We start from the raw sequence: 13,511 nt of genomic DNA on the forward strand, positions 1-13,511 counted from the left end.
TTTGTCATCAGTATTTAAACCTACAGTGGTAATTCGATATAGCATTATACCCCTCAAGTTAAATTTTTTTTTTGTTCGAGGACGAACAGGGTTTTAAGGTGGGGGGAGATATCACGACCCGTTAACTTTCGGGAGTGATCATCTTGCCATTTTATAACTTTTTTTGAATTTCTACCCTCAGTATGGCCATCTAGGGGCCGGCTAAAAATATCATTTTGTATAAATGAATCGCGTCTATTCTGGCAGCCCCGTAATTCGTTTTTTCGAACCCTGAAAAGATAATAGTTTTTTTTTCCGTATATAAAGCCAAGTCAGCTTTATTTTTGGGACAGTATGAAACAGAATTAGTATGAAAAAGAATTATTAGAAATATTATTGGAAAGATTAATTATTTATTTTTGAGATTATGATGTTTGTCAGATTACAGTTTAATTAATACCTTGTTATAATTTTCATTAACGTTTAGTATTATTTATCAGGATGTTGCTATTTATTGAGTTATTGAGTTATAGTTTAATGTTTAAATTATGGTGTGTTATTCGGGTTAACCAAGGTAATCTTAGTACCGTGTGTCGGACGTTGTGTGTGTTGGCGAATGCCGAGTGACCATCATAAGGTGTTGTGTTTTGTGAAGAAGACTTTGTATATAGAAGATTGATAAGTACTTTTAATTTATTATTTTGGACGTTAACTGATTCATCCGTATAAATTAAACCAAGTACTCCAGCCCTAATTAAACTCTCTTGTAAATATCCGGAAACTCAACTAACCAGAACTGTTTAATTTCAATCTGTTACCGACCCATCGGGCCTTATAGCGACAGCCATATCCTTAAGTGCCTTTGCAATATTCCATACGATGTTACCAAGTACAATAATAAAGAGTTACTATTTTTGCATAACTACTATTGGTTTCATTTACCTACTACGTAACAATAACGACTCTACGGATCCCGAACAAATAAATTCGATACATACGGCACGGGGAAATAGTATTTAAATTTCCCTCGAGTTTAGTGCGTGGGTCAGATTCTCAAGGTTACATTTGGAACTTTTTGAATCTTCCCTCCCTTCCAATCTCCACGACTCCCCTAAAACCCCCCTGAAAGTTATAGTGTCGTAATAGTTAAATATAATACGAAGCAAATTTTAATGAAATATCTACAGAGGCTTTTTGGAATTACTCGCTTACGAAATACTTGCCGCATCTTTAACGCTCATTTTATTTCAACACTCGCCCTTGATGAAGATACTGTAGATATCTGATAGTGGACGACTCGTTCATTTCCTGTTGACGTTGTGACGCATACCACATGAAAAAGACCAATGCCGTCCAATTTCCAATATCATATAATGACTCGCACACCCAAGAAATCATTGACTGCGTTAGAAATCGTAGATATCCAAATATCCACACCAAATGTATTTACAAGAAGCAAAAACCTTACCATCAACAAAGCACAGAGAGCCACTTGACTAACCGCCAGCTTTTAAAGCAATTAACGTTAAATTATCTCCTTTGAATTAACAGAACTATATATAGGTCGTTAAGAAAGTGGACCACCCACAGGGTCTACCCTTTAACCCTCTAATCTCGGCTGACTGCGCTAAAACAAGATTTAACCTTTAAAAAATACCAGATTAGGCCTTCATAAATTCATTAATAAAAAAAGACTTTATTACCTATTATGCTTACGATGCCTGTCTTAATTTCAGTGAATCTAAGCAGCTATCGGTGGTTCTGTGGTAGAGCGCTCGACTGCCAAGCCGAATGGTCTGGGTTCGAAACCTGGGTGGCGCATTTGTTTTTAATCAATAGAGAAACGCTAAATTAGAATTTTTTCGATGCAATAATTTCAATTTCAATTCTATTTCAATTAAACCAAAATTTCGTACTCTATTAAATACGCTTCCGATAAAGCTGAAGGTCTAATTTTCAATAAGGCGTAACAAGTGTCGGTGGTTCTGTGGTAGAACGTCCGCCTGTCAATCAGGAGGTCTCGGGTTCAAATCCCGCCCGATGCGATCGCAAATGGATACTAAGACGAATACCGTGTACAACTGGTGGAAACCCTGCCATTGGACGTTGAGAGGTAGCATTACACTCAGCACTCGGTCCGTCCCAAAGTCATTAAGAAGAAGTTGGAGAGAAAACGCCCATATAAACACAACAGACTCAACATGCACATCCATCAGAACACAAACACAACAAATTCAACACTCACAACCTACGCATAAACATTACAAAAACCGTAATACACCAAACCGTCACGACGGTGAGCGAAAAAACACCATCCAAACCAAACCGCAAATGCATCCGTTAACGCTCACCGTCACACGGTGGTTTTGCCAACCCTTTGAGAAACTGTGTACGCAGTGATTACACTTTGCACCGAAAATGCGAACGCGTTCGCAGTCCTGACAGACAGACACACCCACAGACCCACCCACAGACCCACCCACAGACCCACCCACAGACAGACACGGTCGTTGTATAACCCCTCCTAGGGGACTTTGTCCCCTCGGAGAGGTAAAAACGACTAAACCGCACCCTACGCAACCGCAACTTTACCCGTTAACACTCACCGTCAGACGGTGGTTTTGCCAACCTTTAACAACGATTTCACGACGATTGGACTTTGCCCCCGGTAACGCGTTTTGGATTTTGCCCCCGGTAACGCGTTCGCACGCACACACACACACACACACACACACACACACACACACACACACACACACACACAGACAGACAGACAGACAGACAGACACACACACAGACAGACACGATGATTGTAAAACCCCTCCTAGGGGACTTTGTCCCCTCGGAGAGGTAAAAATTGAAGAATGCAAAAGAAGTTTCAAAGCAGATCAAAATTAGCTCCTATGTTCAAAGCTTCAAATTTAAGTTATTCATCCGATTCCTCTGATGGAGAGGCGACTTCAGTCAAAGGATAACGAAAACAAATGCCTCGGATACTGTTGAAGTTTACAACGCGCACGCAGGGCATAGCTGCTTGAGGGTTTAGGAGTGAACAAACTGAACGACGATTTAAATAACTAACTAGTAATTTATTAATGATGGCATTAAAATAATATTTACAAATTATATACAATTAACGAATATTACTAGATTAGTACTGTAGCAACATTAGTGCAAGAACTACAGAAGCTATATGACACCCGTTAATCAAATGACAGGCGGTTTTATATACGGTCGAAATCTTATCTCTAAAGGAGATAACGGAAAGATAATATTTCGTTGATAAAAATTATCTTAATTGCTCTTTTTCTTCAACAGATACCAACCCTGAAAACCATAGAAATAGAAATGAGACTAGAATCACAATCGGATTGGGGGGAGATATACCAGCTAGAAGGCCGCCATTAGAGTGGAATCGCGCATATCCGCGCCATCTAGTAAAAAAAATTGAAACTAAATATGATCACGTGGCATAACGTCGTCAGGCTTGTTTATGTTCTTCGATCGTTTTACGACATTGCAGAGTTGTAAAAAAACTTATTTATTATTTTAACGACATTAAATAAGTTATTTAAACAACTATGCAAATAATTACGTTCACAATTAAGAATCTAAATTAACGTAAATTACATGTAAGCCACTTTTATAAACGTGATGATAGCCCATCCCCAACTCAAAGTCAAACATAAGGTCTTGAAGTTCGCTGAAAATGAAAAACACTTATGTTCCGAGATTAGCATAAAATTATTCCTATAATTATACATACTTATGAAATGAGCATTTTATTTCTTGATAAAATCTGTGTTTACAGTGCAAAAAACACGCCATTTTTTACCCTTTTTATTTATCGCGGTTATGCTTAAACGACGAAATTTTCAAATTCAAATTCCCTGACTATTCCCGGTTTTCCCTGATCATTTTAAGAGATTTTCCCTAACTTTGTTAAGGCTAAAATTTTAATTAGAAGTTAATAAATTTAAATGGACTTGTAAAAAGGTTATGTCAATGTTGAAGAAATTAGCCAAACTTTCAAGGAAATAAATGATAATCATAGAATTTGTCATAGATCTAGAGTAAAATTACCTTCAAAAAGTGTCAAGAGAAAATTGAATTCCCTGACTTTTGCCTGACGTTTTACAAATTATTAAAATTCCCTGACGTTTCCGTGATTTTCCTGTTTTCCCTGGCAAAAGTACCGTCACTGCGCACATTCCCGCCGTAACCATGGCGACAACGTTTAATGCGCTTGTGAGATGGCCCGATTCCACCCTAATGGCAGCCTTCTAGCTTGCCCGTTTCCCTTGGGATTGGCGGAAAGCGCAGTGGTTCTAGTCTAATTTCTATTTCTATGCTGAAAACACCCCAGTAAGGCCAGGGGGCTTATTCTATCTTTTTCGTAAAATCGAGACTCGTAAAATATAACGAGTTTCTTTTAACGAGCGCTTAACGAATTTTCGTTAAAAAACGTATTCTATCTCGCGTTTCGTTAAGCTCTCGTTTAATTTTTCTCCTTATTTCCGAATTCGTTTTGGTAACGAGTGATGACGTAGTTCCGATTGATAAGCCAATGAAATGTGGTGTTACAAAGGCGCCTTTTTTCACATTATTTGAAATTTATCACCACTTGTGTTCATTTGTTTCATAGCCCATTATTTTTAAGTTCTCAAATATTTTAATAACATTATGGCGAAGTCACGAGGTGGTCGTGTAACAAGTTTACAACAAGAAATATTCTTAGAATATATGGAGAATCATCCAGAATTTTTAAATGGTAAATTTAGTGACTCTTTTACTAAAATGAAATCGGATAAAATGTGGGAAGAACTCTCTATGAGCTTGAATAACGATGGAACTGCTCCTATTAAAGATGTTGATAAATGGAAAAAGGTATTTTCATCATGAATTTTGTTTGATTGTTAATAAATTTGTACTATAGACATGGCAAGACTGGAGATCATTTACTAAAGCAAAAGCAGCGAGAATAAAAGTCAGCATTGGTGGAACTGGTGGAGGGGAAAAAACAAAAGAAATATTAACAGAATTAGAGAAGAGATTGCTTCAAATTATAGGACCAATAGTTGTTGAAGGAAACTCAGATGTACCTTTGACATGCGCTAATTTTCCAATTAGAATTGAACAATATGCATTAGCGAAAGGTATCAATTCCTATAGTAATGATCAACCTAGTAAGGAGTTAGGAATACCAAAACCTGTAAGTCCTTTAAAAATGTTAATTAATACCCATATTAAATAAAATCTTGGCACCTTTTAGGTGAACCAAAATCCAATAGTAACTACATTAGGAAACACAGACTACGAAATCATTGACAACTCTACAACTGAACCTGTGGACCACAAAATCATTGACAACTCTACAATTGAACCTGCAGATCACGACTACTTCTGGTTGGAAAATAAAACGCCAATAAAAGTTAGTACAAGAAGTGAACTTAACGATGCAAAGTCAAATTCCACCAGAAAGAAAACATGGAGAGACCTCCAAAATACTTCTACAGAATCAGATATTGAAAGTAAAATATTATATAAATTATAGTTTCAAATACGATTTTAATATGATAACCTATTTACCAAGGAATGCCACGGAAAAAGAAGAAAAATGATGGAGGAGATTTTGAGTTGACTGCAAAGAACATGCTTACTATAGACCAGGAACGAAATAAAATCAAAATGGCAACTTGTAATGAAGGTTTAAGAAATTGCAAAACCACTTCTTATACAATAAAATAGTTTTATTAAACTTTAAATTTCAAAAAAGTTAAAAATTAAAGATTTAACAACGGACGACTAGTTTCGCCTCCGTGACTGGGAACCTTATTAGATGACTCATAAGTTGAGGATGTTCACAAATTGCCCTGCTGACACTATTTATGCACCTACTTACTGTGGACTGTCTGTATCTGAGATTAAGATCCTGCCCAATAGGAACCTGATAGCAACCCACAGCGTAAAAGCGTAATGCAATCAATATCTAGTTAGGTAATAATAATAAATTCATTATTTCTTTAAAATATTAAACATGTTTTCGTATACTTTGCTATCAACTGGAACAGCAGTACTCAGAGAGCCAGAAAGACGATTTTCCAAAGTTTGGCAAAGTTCTAAAACCAAAATTCTTGGAAGTCTGAACAGCTTTTTGAACTTATATTCACTTAAGTCCCATGCATTATTAGCATCTCTTATAACTCTTTGTCTCCTTAAATCTCTATTTCCAATTTCATTGTTATTTTCATTTTCAAATAATTGCCTTAAAAACTCCAACCTAAAGATACCACGTACCGCCATTATATTCTATATTTTCACACAAAAATGATGTATTAAAAGAAAACACCTAATACTTTCGTCCAATGGGAGCACAGTCGTAACCGTTTACGAGCCAAAATAGCTCTCGTTATCTTTAACGAATAAGCCTAACGAATTTTCGTTACCGTTAAGAGATAGAATTGCTAAAAATCAGATTTCGATAAACTTAACGATTTTCGTAAAATTTAACGAGTAACGAGCCATTTTTAACGATAACGAAAGAGATAGAATAAGGCCCCAGTAGTAGATCTACAACCGACCAACGTGCAGGAGAAGTTAATTGGAACCCTCAAATTAAATACAGACAGGTCTCTTTCCTGAATTTGTAAATGATGATATCAAATTAAATATTATATCAAGTGAGCCTTACAAGCCAAATAAACCTTTTCCAAAATATAAGAATAATAGGTCATTTCATACGATTGGGGTTCAATAAAGCAGCCGAGCCTATAGTAGCACAGCTGGGTCAGTATCGCAGCTGAATTTTCAGTAACGCAACTGAAAAGCCCAATAGCACAACCAAATGGTTCAATATAGCAGCAGAAAATTTAAAACGTATATTTTGATAAGTTTCAAAAATATCCTTGTTTAAAAAATATATACCGAAAACGAGATAAGATAAGATTAAATATTGTGCTACATTTCTTCATTCAATTTCTAATTCAGCCGGGAGTAGTGGCTCACTCCTGTAATCCCAGGCGTCCGGGAGGCAGAGTTTGTGGATGGCCGTGTGAGGACGACCACCAATCCCCCAACGGGTGGTCGGAATACTTCCGCCACGGGTGTCCCCACCCCTGTCCCCACGTATCCCCCCGTTGGCGTGGCCGTTACACGTATCTCGCCCTGATTAATCAAATGGACGAGAGGACTGAATTGTCCCACACGTCACAATCGAATAAAAAAAAAAATTCTAATTCAAAGCAACACAGTTGTTCAGGGCCGTAGCTAGAGAAAATGGCGCCAGGGGCGAGCTGCAATTTGAGCGCCCCCTAATATAATAATATGGACCCTAGCTACGGCCCTGCAGTTGTTAGCTTTACATTCCGAAAAAAGTCGTCCAGAGTGCTCCGAAATGGCCAGATGAATGAATATTGGATCTGCACAACATGCGAGCGTAATTATTTTATTTCAAAAATGGTAAATTGTAGAATAAACAAGTAATTTAAAAAAAAACTGCTTTGCGGCGCTATTGAACTAATTCGCTGCGCTAATGAATTTTTTCGCTGCTATACTGACCCGGCTGAGCTATTGAACTCGGCTGCTATTACGACCCAGCTGCGATATTGAGCTACACACTTTCGTACTGATTAATATTTCTCATGTACAAAAACGGGGCAGAAAATAGAGCGATACTGGAGTGCACTGCGAGACTTGCTGCCTGTGAAGTGTTACCCCATTTAAAACAAGAGTGCGCAAACAATTCACCATTATAACCCCTCTTAAAGGGAAACTTTTTTTGTATTTCTATTTTTAAACATGTTATGTTTTGTTTTGTTTTATTTGGTGTATTATTATTATTATCCGTTTACCCCCATAAAAGGGAATACTTTAACCAGTAAAAGAGACCATAATCTTCCCCAATAATTAATATTTAAGTTACTTATTGTCATAAGCCAATCTAATATAAAGTCAATCTCAAACTCTACAGTTAATTATAATAATTATTGCCGTAGCGAATGACGTAATATTAAATTAATCCGGGTAAAATTAACCTTTAATATTCAATAAACAAAGAACCCCAAGTCAAAGATAGCCATATTTAATATCACTAAAAGGCTCCAGTTCCGTGGTGGATTTTCACAAAAACGCAAACGAACAGACTGTGACGTAGTTGCGCACAACGATGCGCGTTATTGTAACAGATTCAGTCGGTAACCATGGTAGCCATATGACGCGAAGAGCCACTTCGTGAAAAGGGGAAATACATTGAAATTCCCCTTCACTATCTCCCCCCTTCCTTCTTTCTCTATGATTTATTTCGTAAATTTGTACTCCCAGCTGCGTTCAAAAAGGACCCCGCACATTTAATGTTCATGGATATGTGCTCTCCTCTAATTTTGATGAAAATTGGATTTTGGGTAGATCTCGATCTGCTGATCAAGGTTTCAATGGAACGAAAAATCCTAAAATGTACGTTTTGACCTGTAGAGGGCCCCAAAGTTTTATTTAAGGCGGTTTTTAACAACCTACCGATTCACAACCGGAAAACACGTTTTTCGGACAACTTCTGCTACCTCTGATCGTGACGCTACAATATAAAACCGATGGTGTCAAACGAATCTGCCGGTGGATAAATCTGTTATATTTGATTCAGAGATCGGCGGGCTCTGGGCTCTAAAGAGTCCGAGAGCTATTTTTGGGCGCGAGCTCGACTCTTCAGGAAAAAGAGAAGAGCGCGAGCACGAGCACAACTCTTCGGGAAAAAAGAGAAGAGCACGAGCACGAGCTCCACTCTTCCAGAGAAAAGAGAAGAGCACGAGCACGAGCTCCACTCTTCCGGAGAAAAGAGAAGAGCACGAGCACGAGCTCCACTCTTCCGGAGAAAAGAGAAGAGCACGAGCACGAGCTCCACTCTTCCGGAGAAAAGAGAAGAGCACGAGCGCGATGTCTCCTGCCATAATTGACCCGATGGTGAAAATGTTTAAGTTATCACTATCGATGTCTTCTCTGCCTTCTGGTTGGAAGCTTGCTAATGTTGTGCCGGTCTTCAAAGGGTCGGGCAAGCGCAACGATCTTTCAAATTATCGACCTATATCACTCACGTCTGTCGTTGGAAAATTACTGGAATCGATTGATTACGAGAAGCTGAATAAGTTCTTGGAAGACAGTTCCTTAATACCTACCTCGCAGAGTCGCAGTATGGATTTCGAAGGGTCGCTCTTGCACGCACCAGCTTCTGAAGTCTTCCTTTCTCGATGAGCGTAACCCAATTGACATTCACGTGGTGTCGTTTGACTGGTCAAAAGCGTTGGCTCCGTTTGCCACAAGCGGCTTATTTTTAAACTTCAAAGAATCGGGATCACTGGTGAGGTATTGCTTTGAACCACTGGTTTTACGCCTGCATCTACCACATTCTTTCGTTCGATGTGCTTGTCAGTGCTGGACTATGCGTCTCCAGTTTGGAATCCTTATCTCAATAAGGATATTGCAGCACTGGAACGCGTACAGCGTAATTTCCCGAGTTACTACCTTAAGTAGGCTCGGTATTATTTGCCTGGTCATTTCCTTATAGCCAACGCTTACGAAATCTTCACCTTTGGCCGACTCTCCGTTAGTAAAAGTGTTTCGGATATGGTCACACTCTTGAAAATTGTCAAGTCACCGACCTTTAATACAGATGACAAAATGACATTATGCACCAGGAAGACCTGCCCTACATATAATCTAAAGTTTGCTAGATACTTGGCTTTAGAAAATTCCTTCTTCTTCAGAAGTGCACGGACTTGGAATCTTTTGCCAGCTGACATCCGGTAGAATGCCACTTCTCTTTCAATTCAACATTTTCGGTCTTTGGTCTTGGAGTTCTTCTTTTCGGATTGGCTTCTTCAAAATTCTTAATTTATTTATTTATAATTTAATTTATATCTGGTATAATTTATATTGTGTATTTGTTTTTAAATTATTTATTTTAATTGTTTGTACTGTTTTGGTAACCACCCTGTATAGGCTTTGCCTCTGTGGTTGCCTGCAAACTTTGTGTTGCGAAATAAATATTATTATTATTATTATTAATGATTTATATGGTCATTGCCGAGACAGACTATCATTAAGAAATTTATCATTAGGAGAATAGGAAGTGTCATACTTACAGTATTATGTTACTTATGGTATTACTCAGTATGTAAATATGTAGCTTTTTTATAACTTTGGTCGTCATTTTCCAAAATGGCGAATTTTTTACTCTTCTTTAAACGTGTGATAGAAGAGCGCTTCGTACTATTAGTAATAGATTTATTCACTTTAAGCACTTAAACAATTAAGTTACATAGAATGTTTATGGTGAACCAAAATAAAATAAAAGAAATTAACACAAGGTTGCCAGGTAATCGGCAAGTGAAGCACCAGGGGGAACTGATGCTGCGTTCCCTCTTTGAACCGCAATAGCAATTCTTTGCGTGAGAAATTCCACCGATCGCGTCTCGCCGGTAACCTCACGAATTCGAAGCCCGATTTAAACATCGCAATTTTACAAAATCTTTAATTGTAATATGTGGAAACAATATCGATTTACCCGGTTTCAATGCATGTTTGACAGCTTCCGGTTTGCTGTATTACGCAAAGACGCAAAGGGGTGAACTTAGAGTTCCTGGATCAGGGGTCCCCGAAAGATCCCACGTCAATAGGCTAGTTCAAAAAAACATTAAGCTTATTTAAATTGAATAACAGTTTTACCCCATGCTTTTCCAAAATGAAAACAACCAATAACTTTGAAACTATATTGATTCTATTTTTCATATTTATAGTATAAACGAAATATGAAATACTCTTTCGAAAAACACTAAAATACGAATTCGAGTAAGTAGCCTCTATTTCGTTTTACGGTGATCTATAGAGGTAAAACCGTACCAAAACGACTACCTTGTAACCTTACATAACCAATCTCTTATCCACTCTGTGACTACGTGTCAGGCCGCTCAGCAGAGAGGTAGTAGCCCCACCCTTTTCCCAGCATTAAACAAATTTGAATAGTCGAACTATAATTTGGATAATCATGGTCCAGTTGTTTCTTCCTTTAAGTGGGTGCTATGGCATTTTTTTTTTTTTTGGTTTTAGTTACGTTGTGACTTGTCACGTATGGAAATCAGGAACGTATGTAATTAAGTGCTTCGTCATAGACGAGGGGTAAGACACTCGGTGTACACTGCCGTACCTTTGACAGTGCTAAATGGAACTCGCGAACTCTAGAAAATATGTACCTTTAACAGTGCTAAATGCACGAACTCGGTGTACAGATTATATGAGACTGTCTTACCCCTCGGTCTTAGAGGGGTAGGGTGAAAAGTTAGGTTTTTGCCTAGTCAAATAGAAAAAGGTTGGTTTTTGGGCTCAAACAGAGTTCAAATAGAGAGGAGCATGCAGTGGTATAGCCAGATGGGTGGGCCAAGGGGCAAGTCCACCTCCTCGAAACGTATGGCTTTTTTTTGTTTCCCATTGTGTGCTCCCTCTGAAATCAAATCCTGGTTACGGTGCTGGGCTGGAATCAGGGAGAATGTCGCTCAGAATTCAATTCCGCTATTTCGTTCTTGAGTATCGGAATTCTTTTTTGGCATTTGGCTTCCGCAAAATTCTTAATTTCTTATGTTAAATTTAATTTTTTTTAAAATTTGGTTTTATCTATTTAAACCTTTTTTTGTAGAGCTTTCAAATCTTTATCTAATTTTTAATGAAATCGAACCACCACGTATAGGCTTCTGTGGTTGCCTGCAGAGTTTTATTTTGCGAAATATTATTATTATTAAAGCAACAAACCTTTCTAGCTTGAATATTTTTTAGATATAGACGCGTCATCAGTCATGATATTTTAAAATTACTGTGCAATAACACATTAATTGGTATAAACTAGATAGTAACAAATTTGCAAATAGCATTTTTTTGAATGTAGGTCTATTAATTAATTAAGCAAAAACGTATTAAATGGTTTTTCCAAATGAATTTCAATGATTTTCTCGAAATGGACTTTCGGTCCTTGATGCGTTTTCGCTAATTAAGGCAGTGGTGACGTCCCTATACTGAAAACGTCAAAGGCTACAAAATAATACGTAACGCAAGTAAAATTTTTGTAATCATATTGTGAGTATAAAAAATATATGACAAAATAACAATGTTCTAAATTATTATTTGAAATAATGGTCAAATCTTTTTTCATGGAAATTTAAATTACTGATTAAAAGAGATTACTGTGATTAAAAAACAATGAAACTGGAGAAGATCACACGTGTAATTTATTATTCGGAGACGTTTCGAGCCGTGGCCCTTTATCAATCCATTTTTTTAAGCCTAAATTAATATAAATTTAAAAAACACGAGATTTTAAAGCATGTCGCGTGAGGCTCATGTGTGACAAAAAAGAAAGAAAGAACGTGAAACAAAACAGATACCAAATGAAATAAATACTATACAATAAAAATATAATTTTAAACATTAAGTAGACCCCAGTTAGTTATTTCTGAACAGCCTCTATCTAAATTTAAAGTAGGCCTACCCTTTTTTCGAATAAATATGCCTTCTAAGAATTTTTCCAAATATTCTTCGCAATACCATTTGTCACAGTTCTTTATACAAATTTTATGTTCTTTAATTCTATCGGTAATTGAACGTTTGGTTTCTCCAATGTATACATTAGAACACGAGCAGGGAATTTCATAAATTACACCTCGTAAATTTTCTTCGGAAATTTTTGGTTTTAATTTTGCAAGTTGTTTTCCTAATGTGATAGTGGTTTTCGAAACTAGGTTTATACCAAATGGTTTTAAAAGGTATTTTTTGGCTTGCCAACTTGTTATTTTCAATTTCTTAAAAAATTTTGCAGTAAGAGGGCTAAGTCAGCATGTGACTTATAGCCCTCGCATTTTTGAGTAAATATGATAAATAACTAACAAATGAGAAAGAAAAACTCGTAAAATTAACAATTAAATGTAAAGTTAAAAAAAAATTTAGTAACATTACGGCACAACATTAAAAAGTAAGCATTATTTTTAGATTGGAGCGAATAACACAAATTATCGTTTTAGACATAAAGCACTTTTAAACATTATTTGAAAAAGTCTTCAAAAGCCTGTTTTTTAAAAATTCGTTTAACAGAGGAGTAATGTTTTACATCTTTTATCGTTTTATACATTTCATTATACATTTTTACACCGCGATAAAATATTGAATTAATTGATTTTGAAGTTTTACATATTGGTAATTTAAATAAATAAACAAGGGATAAACCCCGTTATTGTCCGAGAAAGATGTTATAAACAGGTCTCCACGAGGCTGAGAGTTCATTCCGTTTCGTACATGTATATTAATATCGTTAGGATTATCGTAATTTTTGGTTCGTATTACCCTCGCTAATATTATTTGAGTTAGTTGCTTTATTTCAGAGTTTAATTGTAGAACGTTTAATTGCAGTGTTTATTGTTTAGTGTGTATTTGTTTTTGTCCCCGCTTCTAATGCCAGAATTTACGAGTGTTGGCACCGATCTCATGGATAACCGTAAGAGATT

The sequence above is a fragment of the Leiobunum rupestre genome, chromosome 5 (genome assembly GCF_980474605.1).
Source record: "Leiobunum rupestre chromosome 5, qqLeiRupe1.1.hap1, whole genome shotgun sequence".
NCBI classification, from domain to species: domain Eukaryota; kingdom Metazoa; phylum Arthropoda; class Arachnida; order Opiliones; family Sclerosomatidae; genus Leiobunum; species Leiobunum rupestre.